The sequence below is a fragment of the Hylobates moloch genome, unplaced genomic scaffold (assembly GCF_009828535.3).
Source record: "Hylobates moloch isolate HMO894 unplaced genomic scaffold, HMol_V3 SCAFFOLD_12, whole genome shotgun sequence".
Lineage (NCBI taxonomy): Eukaryota > Metazoa > Chordata > Mammalia > Primates > Hylobatidae > Hylobates > Hylobates moloch.
The window spans coordinates 58,670,487-58,683,017 of NW_026652287.1; the positions used below are offsets into that span (position 1 = coordinate 58,670,487).

General features: G+C 48.7%; 1 protein-coding gene across 12 annotated transcripts in view; it reads left to right on the top strand.

Annotated features, from left to right (window-relative positions):
• The window catches only part of ZNF536 (zinc finger protein 536), a 493,271-nt gene that overhangs the window by 100,582 nt on the left and 380,158 nt on the right, over nt 1–12,531 (top strand). Inside the window, exon 1 of one of the 12 annotated variants that reach the window (XM_058424650.1) lies at nt 8,773–8,899. The exons of the other annotated variants lie outside the window; for them this stretch is intronic. The gene's annotated coding sequence lies outside the window, so the exon portion shown is untranslated. Of the gene's footprint in view, nt 1–8,772; nt 8,900–12,531 lie in introns of those variants that run through there. 12 annotated transcript variants of the gene reach the window in all.

The following is a 12,531-nucleotide window of genomic DNA, read 5'->3' on the forward strand; positions in this document are numbered from 1 at the left end:
GTGCTCACATGTGTTTCGTCAGTGTCTGGGGGCTGTTTTGGGGCTCCAGTGACAGCCTGTGCATGGAGAGCTGTGAAAGGCTGAGGGCAGCGGAGAGGGCCCTTCCCTGAGGCTCAAGTCCGGTCCCTCAGACTCTGAAGATTCTTGCATCTGTCCTTTTGCCACAGAGAACTTAGGAGTGGCTGAGGGGAGCACAGAACCTTAGATACACCAAGTCTGGCATTGCGCATGGTGTCCAGTCTGTGGACCATGACCCCAGTGAAAGTGTGGCCCTGACACCAAATCCTGGCAGAAAATCAACCCAGATGTCACTGCTGAGTACCTCCAGATGTGCCCACTGTTGAAGCAAGCTGCGCCTTGGTCACAGGCACTGGGCTGCCCGGCTGTGCCACCTATCAGCCACGTGGCTGTGGGGGTGTCGCTTCTCCTCTAACTGTGACATAAGGGGCTGCCTCTCTGCTGTGGAGCCCCTCCCACACCCACAGATGCACATCACATACCTTGTCTCCTCTCTGCTAAATCACAAACAGAAATTGAACTTGGGGTCATGCATGAAGTCATGAGTGTAAGTTTATTTTTTACATGTGGAGTGTTCTTTATTTACAGTCAAAATCCCCTGAAGATTAAACTTTAAAAAGATTTAATAGTGCTGGGGTCAGATGGTAACCCTTGCTGTGCTCCAGGCAAGCAGGCAGAACTCAGAAATAGCAACCACTTTGAAGAGGCTTGGCAAGGAGGGCTGGCCCCATTGCCAGGGACATGTCCCAGTGGTCAGCCCGGGCTTGGCGTCGCTCTGCCAATGCTGTTGGGGGAGGCCTGGGATCCTTGGGAGTCTGCCCCATGGGGCTAAGAGGGGAACAGTGGGCTCAGAAAGTCTGGCAGCCAGAGCAGTGCAGGGAGAAAAGGGTGCGGGAGAGAGGGTGCTAATTTGGGGCTGAGTTTCGTGCCGAAGCCAGAGCTCTTTAAACAGCAATGTCCTCTTTTTGTTCGTGGTAGGGAACAAGTGTCCTCCAGGCAGCCGGACACGTCACTTTGGCTTTTTCTAGAGAATCCTCTTAAAGTTGGTCACTGACAACTTTCTGAAGAGAGGGCCATGGGATGGTGACTGCCGCCAATGCATAGGTGGGTGTGGAGGAAATGAAAACGTTATGTGAAGCGCCCAGTACAGTGCGAAGCTTTCAGTGCGTGAGACGGCTTTCGATGCGGGAGGCACGAATGCCTCTCCGTCTTTGGCACAAAGAAGAGAAGGATTCTGCTGTACAAATGGCCCTCGAAAGACACGCGATGTTTTTTTTTAACTGGGAGATTTAAAAAAAAAAAAAAAAAGCCCTTTTTTTTGTTTTTGTTTTTTGGTTGGGTGCAGTAGCCCATGCCTGTAATCCCAGTGTTTTGGGAGGCTGAGGCGGGAGGATCACTTGAGCCCAGGAGTTTGAGACCAGTCTGGGCAACATAGGGAGACCCCATCTCCACAAAAAATTAAAAAGTAACCAGGTATAATGGCACGCACCTATAGTCCCAGCTACTCAGGAGCGGTCTTAGTGATTTAGGTGTTATTGCTTCAGCCCAGCAATAACTGGAGGCTGCAGTGAGCCTTGATTGCACCACTGCACTCCAGTCTGGGCGACAGAGAAAAACCCTGCCTCTAAAAATAAATAAGTTAATTAATTAATAAAAATAAAAAGCCTTTTTTCCCCCTTATGCAATTTAATCTCCTGTTCGCTTAGAGCCTTTTGTTAAAGGACGCAGCATTGTTGAAATTAATCCAGGAGGAGTGCGCATTTCCTCGGGCTTGGGGTTCAGACCTCGGGCTCAGGGCTCCAGAATTTACACCAGCTTCGAATGACTGAGGCCTGACCGAACCCTGCCCCGGCCAGAGAGGTCCGTCCCATCCCAGACTTCCTCTGAGAATCCAGGCTCTTCTCTGTGAACAGTTATTTTATGAGGAAAGTGGGGTGTTTTCCAGGCCTGTGTTTGATTTTCACTTATAATTATCTCCACATAAGACTTCAATTTTGGATTTTGAATTGGAGACACATGAACCCAGCTTTGCATGTTGAAAGATCAGTGACAAAAGTCACATGACATTTGCATGCCGTAATTGTTCCTGCGAACCCCTCAGCAGGCTTTGTTTGGAAGTTCTGGAAACCTGCATGAAGCAGCCGTGCACCCTTCGTTTTGGAGGTGTCTTCCACGCATTCGGCTTAGGTTTGGGTTTCTGTGTTCACGTCTAAGTCCTTCCAAGTGAAGGAAGCTCTTTTTCAGTTCTCGGATCACACTCTTGCATCTCCCGAGACCCTGGTGTTCATCCCTCTCACCTCTGCGGCCTGAGCTGTGGGATTTTTATCCTTTGGGCAATGTCTTTGTCCTCTGATGAGTGGAGTTAGAGACCATGATGACTTTTAAGGTTGGAGAACAGGGTTATATTACCCAGTCAGTAGAATGAGCAGGCAGGATCAGCCTGGGCTCCTGGAGCCACCATTACTAGTGGGGACACGTCAGACTCTGTGCCCATTTCCTCTTCTCTCAGATGGGGTGGAACCTGCTTTGTGAGGTGGGTGTGGATGAAATGAAATAATTCACATCAAGTGCTTGGCAGAGGGCAGAAACCCTCGATTCACAACTATGATGATGATCATAACTCAAATATTGGTTTATCAATGAACATGAAGGTGCCTTGTGTGTGTTCAGCTCTGCAGAACTCCCCAGGGGAGGTGGGGAGGCATTGCCCAGCTCCAGTGACCATGATGGCTGAAGAAGTGAGCAGAGAAAGACTTGGGCCTCCAGGAGCTCCTTGAGAAATAAACTGAGACTTCGGTGGAGGCCACACTTGGCCACAGCTACCCAAGGGCAACTTTGTCTCTCGTTCGAGCTCGTATCCCTATCACAGCAAAAGCTCTGCAGCCCCTGACAAGGCAGCAGAGGAACTCATGGGCCTCTGTGTAACCTGCTCTTGGGGCTCTCAGCTGCCCTTGATCTTCACTCAGAACTTCATGGGAGTTCTCCGTCATGGCCAGAGGGGAAGACTTGGCTCTTAATAATTGCGTATTCAGTAAATGGTGATGCATTATTCTGGCTGTCCACGTAGCCCTAACTAATGATTCAAGTTCCGTTGGAATCATTTTGTAATGCAGATAGTTATTTGTACCACATGTGTGTTTCAGAAATAAAGGTCTGATGTGATGATTCCACCCTATAGGAGGGAGAGATTTGCTGGACCCAATATCCACACAGCTCTCTCTGGAAAGATCGTGGCATGTTCACAGATGTGAAATGGGGTTCCTTTTGGATTTTCCTGCTGATCTTGAAGCTGGCGTTGCCAGGGGGTTGGTGTACTTGGACCTAGTTTGGTGGCTTTCAGACATTAGAGACCATCAAGAGGTACTTAGAAATATTGGCTGCTTTCGTTTTGTTCTAGATTTCTCTCTCTCACTTCTGTACTCCTCCCTTTCCCCCATGCAACAATAGAATGTTGCGGCATCATCAGAGTGACAGATGGGAATTAGCACTGTAGAGAGGGATACCCTCATGCAAGGGAGCTCTGTTGGGTTTTGTTCAAACGGATCTTCTTTGAGGGGTTGCTTTGCAAAGGTCGGTGTGTCAAGAAGGCCAACAGCTATCTGAGAGAGGCCCCTTAGCCCTCAAGAGTCCCTCTCGGGCTCTCAGTAGACAAACACCTGTCCTAAGCCACCTCTGAGAACATGGGCCACACAACAGCAAGCGAACAGAACAGAGCCTTTATTGAGACAGGTCCAAAAGGACTGGAACAATCAGCTTACAGGGAACATTTTTGCTTCGTAGGAATGCGGTCCTGCTTGCTGAAAACATATCCTTTGTACAGAGAACACACATAATCCTAGGTCAACTTTGCCCTTTGAAGAAAAATATGCTCAGCTGGAATTTTGGAGGTGGGGGGCTGGGGAATGGGAGGTGGGGAGGAATCTATTCTACAGAATATCTGTTCTACAGAATATCTGCTGAGAGATAGAACCTTCAAAGGAGTCAAGTTTTTGGAGTTCTGTTCTGTAGAGTATGCGGGAATCAACCAATACAATGCAACAGCCATGAAAGTGATGATGAAATTATATTTAAGAGAGCATCTAAATTATGTTTAAAGTTCTTGTTGGAACTATCTTTTGCAAAGATAGTTCCAGACCTTGGAAAGCCCAGGCATGATACAGACAAAAGTTTATCAGGCCCCTCTCCCTCTCTGCACCCAGCTGTACTATTTGGTGGTGCTATGTGTTCTTAAGGTCATGTCAATATTTCCATTAAAACACACATTTTTAAAATGGAGATTTATTACTCTGACAGGATAGTTTGCTCTGGGGCATAAGTTAACTTACTGGGTCTATAGTTTGTGGGGGGATACTTTCTCTACCAAATTTCTGAAGAAAAATCAGAATTGATTTGGGAATTATTTTACTGTGCTACCTGATTTTCAAAAAATATCAATTGAGCAGAATGGACTAAAATATTGCAAAGTAATATGGTTTAGGTGATAATTTATAATCTTATGATTTAAATGAGATGCTGTGTTTGAAAGCACTTATTTTCATGCCTGGTATACAGTAGGCATTCAATAAATACTACTTTGGTCCTGTTACTACGATTACTCCTGTCACCACCACCATCACCACTACTAATTTCTTTGAGTTGGGTAAATATGGAGTAATAGATCACATACTTTATTCATCAGAATGCTGGGAGGCGCCAGGTGCCCACATGTTAAATATTAATTGTGCTAAATCCGATCATGTAGAAGTTTGTGGCCAATAGTATTATATTAAAATAAATTTGGTGCTGTAAGCAACTTGGACAAAAGTTGTGGAACCCAGGCAGAAACTCACTCTTGAGTGGTCAGTTTCTTGAACACTGGGTTATGTGGCACTGGCATTTTAGGGCATTTTCACTTTGCATCTGCCTTTGTTTGGTGAGAAACTTTGCAGGTTTCTGGGCTGCAGGGGGAATTGGAGGGACTGAGAGGACCCTCGACTTTGGAGCTGGGGATGGGGAGGCCTCGTTCCAAGCTTTGCTTTGCTACCAGAGGATTTAGAAAAGGTTACATTGCCACTCGGGGCCTCAGGCTCCCATTTCTAGGAGGTAAAGTAGTCTATGGCTTTCTCACTCTGATGTTTGGGCTCTCCCAGGCCATGTCTGTGAAGCAACAACTGGTGGGCTGGCTTCCCTGACTCTCCTGCTCTCAAGACTCGGCCATTGTAGACATGTACTCATTCGGGATCAGAAAGGAATAGAAGCAGGTGGCCAGGGAACTTCCAGGCATCGAAGTGGAGTCCATTTCTCAGTCCTGAGGGCTCCTAGCCTGAGAAAGTTTGACCTGGGGGTCAGTGAAGCCCTTGCTTGAGCCAGCGGAGAGTTAGGACCTCTGATTCTCAAAACGTAACTGCACTGCTCCGCTCATACAATTGCAGTCGACGAATTGAGAACTAGAGGTTTCAGTCCCTACCGCACTTCCAGCAATGGACTGGGAAAATCAGGCTCAAGTCACTGATACTGGTAAATAAAAAAGCCTTATTTCATCTGTAATCCCAGCAATTTGGGAGGTCAAGGCAGGAGGATCGCTTGAGGCCAGGAGTTCAAAATCAGTCTGGGCAACATAGCAAGACCTCATCTCTACAAAAAATTTAAAAAATTTAGCCAGGCATGGTGGCATACACCTGGGGTCTCAGCTGCTTGGGAGGCTGAGGCAGGAGGATTGCTTGAGCCCAGGAGTTTGAGACTGCAGTGAGCTATGATCACACCACTGCACTCCACACTCCAGCCTGGGGAACAGAGTGAGACCCTGTATCTTGAAAAAAAAAAAAAAAAGAATATTATTTGTCTTTATGACAGATGATCATTTCTTACTAGATAATTACTGAATACTATAAATCTTAGATCTCTTCTGTTTCTGCAATTGTCATGCTGATTTCCCATCAGATTTGTTTGCCAAGTGACTTGAGGAGATCTCTTGTAAGGAGGTCACCAATGTCCTTGATTCTGGTGTCACCGTCTCCTGAGGTGTGTGTTCACTCTGAGTTTCTGCAGGTCTGTTGGCCAGTGACATTGACCAAGAATGTCAAGGTCATGCATCCAACAGGCTGGACTTTGCTTCCTTGACCTTCTCAGCTCAGTAACTTTTCTTCCACTTGACCTTAGCCATCCCTTTCAGAGCCACACCCAGGCTTGACAGTGACCAACACCTGAGCTCCTCTGAAATCTGGTCTTCACCCATCCTATGATCAGTCCGTCACTGCCTTTCGCTCCAGATCACTGTTTGTGACACCTCCACTGTCAATCATGGATGTCCTCACCCAGGGACCCTTCAGCTTCCTCCCTGTCCCCTACAGGGGACCTTGTCTTCCTGCTGCCCTTCACCTGGTGGGGAGATCATGGTCCATCATTTTCATCACTTCCTTGTACCCGTTATCAGCTCTCAGCTCTGTGGCATGTTTTCTCTTTGTCCCAAGCACCTGATGAATCTCCAGTCCCAGGTGAACTCAGGTATCTCCCTTTTCCATGCCAGTTCCTTGCACCTCAGCTCTCCGGGAAAAAACCATGCAGCTGAGCTGATAGGTGTCACTCAGAATCCATGGCCACAGGCATCAAATGGGCCCTTAGCATGCCATGTGCCCACTGCATCTCTCCTGGGCTTGCTTTTCAAATTGGCCACACTGGCTTTTCTCCTCTTTGCCCTCCACCTCAGCTACTGATCTCATCTCCATTAAAATGCAGAAGTCTTGTAGGATCTTCCTCACTCTCCCTCCACCAATCTGCCACTTTCTAGCCCTTGTCTTCTCTTCTCTGCCCTGCTCTTCCCAGAGATCCTCATCTCTGAGGCACCAGGGGCCCCAGCCTTTGTCTCCTTCTTGGAGACGTGGTTCCCTAGGAGCATGCACCTGGCACCCCTATGTATGCACCCAGGCACCCTCAGTGGGTATCCGGGCATCCTGTCTGCCCACAAGTGTCCTCCTGCTCCTCTGTCAGAACTGCCTTTCCCTCCATCCTTTGCAGCCTGGCTTGTTCTCCTCTGCCAGGCCCTGTCTCAAATATCCCCTCTTCAGAAAGCCCTTGTTCCACCTCCCTATATAAAATCAGACTTCCCCAGTTGCTGGCTGGATCTCATCCTGCTTACTCACTTCATCATAACCTATAATTATCCAAATTATTTAACTACTTCTTGTCTTTCCCTTCTCTTGAACTTAAAGCCTATGAGGGAAAGGGCCAAGCCTACCTTGCTCCTTGCTGTGACCTAGCACCCAGTATGATACCTGATTCATAAAATGCACTTTATAAATTTCTGCTGCCCTGGTGTGATGCCTCATACCTGTAACCCCAGCACTTTGGGAGGCCAAGACAGGAGGATCAATTGAGCCCAGGAGCTCTAGACCAGCTTGGGCAATATGGTGAAACCCCTGCCTCTATAAAAAATACAAAAATTAGTCAGGCATGGTGGCATGCACCTGTGGTCCCAGCTACTTGGGAGGCTAAGGCGGGAGGATAGCTTGAGTCCAGGGGGTCGAGGCTGTAGTGAGCTTCCTGCATGCCTTCCTGGTATAAATCCCAGGGCAGTGTCCCATTGTCGACCTTCTGCCATTGCCCCTGGCAGATCACGTCACTGCACTCCAGCCTGCATGACAGAGCGAAACGCTGTCTCCAACAAATAAATTAATAAGTAAGTAAATAAATAAATACATAAATAAATAATATTTGCTGAAAGAGAGCACAGTTCCATGACCATGAGGCCCTGGTAGAGGGCTCTGGCCACAGCCCTAGCTTCATCTCTGAAGGACTGTGGATCCCAGACATAGAGACATCCAGGAGTTGCAAGGGAGCACCACCTGATTCTGTCCTCTCTGTCCCTCTTGAGAAGTGTCGCCTGTGCTTCTGCCACGAGGAGAGCTGGGTGGAGAATGAATGCCCACACTGAACATTCAGGTGAGTTGTGGCCTCTGAGAGCCACGTGGCCATAAGGCCCCTGGTCAAGAGATTCCTCCTCTTCATCTTCACCTTCCTGCCTGCGGCTGTCTCTGTCTGGGGCTTCCTGCAGGCCTTCCTGGTAGAAATCTGCTTGCTGCTGCCTGCCTGCCTGATGCCGAGGGCAGCGTCCCAGTGTCTACCTTCTGCCATTGCCCATCAGTAGCTTCCACCTGGCCTGACCTCACCCACACCTTGAGCCCTACCTGCAAAAAGTGGCCTTGGACTGTGACCTAGGAACACCCGTGCACCAGCCGGACCCCACGGAGACTAACCAAAGACAAACCACCCCACAAATTAGTGGGCTGTGCCTGTGTTGACACATCTATTCTCGCCCTAATGATATGTTTATTTAACTGATGACTGCTGTCCTCATTAGGGGCTCATTGTTGAGCCCAGAATAGTGATTATTTTTGCTGATATTCCTTTTCTGCAAAGATGATTTTTTTAAAAAGTCACTCTTTTCGTGTGCTATGAATCCTTAATGAGGATAGTTAAATTTAAAAGAAACCCCCAAACCACCCTTCAGGTTGAAAATAGAAGTCTCTGCAAAAGCAAGCTGCTAATTTGCTGATTATTGATTGACATGATTGGTGACAGACCCAAAAGTTTCAATAAAATGAAAGCTCCCATCACTGGAGCATGGTAGCAAAAAGAAACAGAAGCAGTTTCGCCAATGGGAAGTGAGTGCTTGGGGTTCTAGAACATTCTCTTTCCTGCATGTAGAAAGAGTCATGGTTCTGGAAGTTTGAATGTTGGTAGTGGCCTCCAAATTGGACCCAAAGCTATGCGATTCTTGGCGATGGATGGAGAAAGATGTTTGTAAAAGCTTATTAGCTGAATACTCAGAGTCAATTAATGAACTTACCAACCCCTGAAACTCATCTTTCTCCTTTGGAATTCTAATTGAATTCCTGTGTGGCAGGTGAGTATTAACCTCCTGCTTCTCAGACAAGGAGAGTAAGACCCCAAGAAATAGCATCTTGGCTAAGATTGGGGCTAGGGTGTGGTATTAGGACCTCTGGTTAAGACAAATGTTTCTCCACCCGTTGCTGGGAGCCCACATTTCCCCTCCGTGACGCAATTTGATGACTGGTTCTACAAATACTGGCCTGTTCCCCTTTGCTTGAATATATCCAAATACATAAGGACAGTGATCATGCTGTGAGGAGTATGACACAGTGGGTTTATCATGGAGATGTTGTCATTCATGATGAAAATTCCTATGGCCTCAGCTCAATGCCCAGTCTTTACAGCGGCGGTTTCCAACCATTTTGGCACCGGGGATCTGTTTCGTGGAAAACAGTTTTTTCATGGATGGAGTAGATGGATGGTTTCAGGATGAAACTGTTCCACCTCAGATCGTCAAGCATTAGATTCTCATAAGGAGCACACAACCTAGATCCCTCGCATGCGCAGTTCACAAGGGGGTCTGGGCTCTTGTGAGAATCTAATGGCCCTGCTGATCTGGCAGGAGATGGGGCTCAGGCGGGAATGCTCGCTCACTCTCTGCTCACCTCCTGCTCCGTGGCCCGGTTCCTAACAAGACACAGACTGTCAGTGGACTGGGGGTTGGAGACCCCTGCTTTAAAGATCTCCATACAGCATCTGGGGCTGGTGGAACAGGGATGGGGACACAGAGGAGTCATGCAGGAGGCAGACGTGGCCAGAGCATGAAGGATTTGGCACCAGCCAGGAAGGAACAAGCCTGAGAGCCTGGCTATGTATCGGTCCCACCCTGCCACCTTTGAACAGTGTGACCTTGGGAGAGCCATTTAACCTCTCGGAACCTTAGTTTCCTCACTTCTGTAATAGGGCTGTTGGGGCATCAAATAAAATAACTGTGCATATGAGAGGCTCCGTTACATCTTTAATCTCGATGACGGAAGCTGCTGCCACTGCCACCACAGCCACACCTAGCCTGGTATACATCCTATCCTGTCTCACAAGCATGTCATCTTCTTTTCCCACGTGGTCTGTGTGTTTTGGGAGGCCTGGCACGCCCACCCCTCTTCCCAGCAGAGCCCAGCATTGCACCAGACACGTGTTCAGCAGGTGCTGAGCTAGGCGGTGGGTGTCTGGTGCCCTGAACTGACCCAGCCCCTGGCCCCTTTCCCAGCGCCTGGCACATCTCCTCCCTGGCACATCTTAGCTACTGCTCTCTAGGGCTGTCCCTTCTCTTCTCAGCCAACCCGGGTGGAGAAGCTGCGAGTGCCACTTCCTCCATAGCTCCCTGATCTGCCCTTGTGCACGGATGGAATCTTCCTCGCCAGGGCTGCCCTCAGATCCTGGCCTTGAAACTATTTCTACTTGTTAATGAGCCACCTGGGCTGGGTCCCCTTCAGCTGCTGTAACTCTCAGCCCAACACTGGGCTGTCCAGGAGCCACCAAGAACCAGCAGGTGGATGGGAGGTGGTCAAGGAGGGGCATTGGCTCAGACGACCGTCCCCACTGAATGGATTCCTACTAATTGAATAGTAACCTCCCGTTCCTCAGATGTGAGACCCCAAGAAGCAGCACCTTGGCAAAGACTGGGGTGAGGGTGTGATATCAGGACCTTGGGTTAAATTTGATTCAGTTCTAGAGGGAGAGCTACAGGTAAACAAGGGAGGAGGTGACCCCGCCCAGGCTGGTCAGTGCCTACTGAGAGCAGACTGTATGTCCTATGCTGGTTTAGGCTCCAGCATGACAGTAAGGCAGAGCCTGCTTGAACACGGGGGACTTGAGTCCAGCTGGAAAGATCTATTACATATTTACTGGTGTCTTCATCATTGGTTCCTTCTAGAAGTTGCCCTCCAGGAAGGCAGAAACCATGTCTGATGGCTCACTTTTGTTTCTCCAGCACCTGGCACATAGTAGGTGCTCAGTGAACATGTGCTGAATGAGCAGATGAATGAACAGGACACCTCCACGTGGAATGCAAATGCTGTTGGACAGTACAAAGGGAAGGACAGCGCAGGGCAGCACACCATGCCTTGCCAGAGGGATTGTATAAACAATTGCTATAGAAGCTTACAGGCTGGCGGAGGTCCCTTCAGGCTTGGGCTGTTGAAGGCTTATTAGGAGAGAGTGTGCTCAAATTGATCTTTGAATCCTGGCTGGCACTTGGAGGCAGAGAGGATGGAGAAAAGCATGCCTGGAAGGCAGGAGAGATGGGCCAAGGTGTGCATGTAGGACCAGAGAGGGAAGGTGTGTCTGGGGGCAGGAGGGAGGGTGCGTGCCTGGGAAGCATTGGAGACCATCTTGGAGAGGTCAGTACAGGCCAGAATGCATAGGCCCAGGCTGCAGAGTTCAGCTGTGACCCCTGATGTTATTTTAAGGTGGTGGTTTTTTCATATTTAATTATGAATGAAATTGCATTTGAGGATGGCAGCAGATGATGGCGTGTGGTTATGCTGTGTGGGCTGCTTTCAAAATAGCTCACCCCAAACTTCATTAGTGATTAGTTCGAAGAAAGTGCAGCCTGACCCACTGGCAATTTTCGTATCATCTGGGCTGGGTCTCAGCCGTGAGAACTCAGGAAAAGGCAGCTGGTGGCTTTGCAGGTCTCCTGCAGCATGGGCCGTCTCTTGCAGGTCTTGTTCTTGGAGGCCTGTTCTTTCTTGATGGTGGTCAGATTGTTACTCCTTTCTGATTCTCCTTTACCCCGGAGTTTGTCACTTTCCTACTACTCAAACTTGGACCACCCTCAAGGGAGACGGATGGAAACCCCTGCCGAGGCTCTCAGGGCTAGGAAAGCCAAGGCTGGCACTGGGAGCTCCCAGCCCGGCTGCCTGGCCCACAGAGTGGGGTTGCTGAGCTGATGGCTGGCGTCTCCAATCTCCCAACTTCTGCTAAATATGGTCAGTGTTTGTAGTAGCTCCCGCCACTGTCTGTGTCCGCATGAACTGTAGATTTTAGCTTGGCCACCCCTTTAGCCAGGCTTTTCCTGGCCACCCTCCCTTTGCTGAACTTAGGATAAACCCTCATTATAATCGAGATTAGCCTTAGTGAGAAGAACACATGGGTTGGCAACAATGACAAAGCCCAAGAAGCCTCCCTGTACTTTCCTGGGCACCACGAACCAGTGCCAGTCCCGTTTCCTCTCTGGAAAGCCCACTCCTGATACTAGCTGATGAGACAGCCCACAGCCCATGGCGGGTCCCTAGATAAGGCCTTCCTTATCTCCCTCACAGGGGCCAGAGACATGGCTATTAAACGGGGCTGCTTGGGGTTGCTTTAGGCTCTGCTGGTACTAACTGACCTTCAGTAAATTGCATAACCTCTCTGAGCCTCAGTTTCCTAGTGTCTGTATAGTGAGGATAAAGTGAACAGCAGAAATGAAATGTAATAACGCATGGAAGTTGAAGAACTTAACATGGCTCTGGGCTCCCAGTAAGAGCTCAGTAAGTGTTAACTGTACTCCTCAGTAAGTGATGATGGTGGTGATGATGATGATGATGATGATGACAATGGTGATGATGGTGGTGATGATGGTGATGAGAATGATGATATGATGATAATGGTGATCATGATGGTGATGATTGTGATTATGATGATGATGATGGTGATGATTGT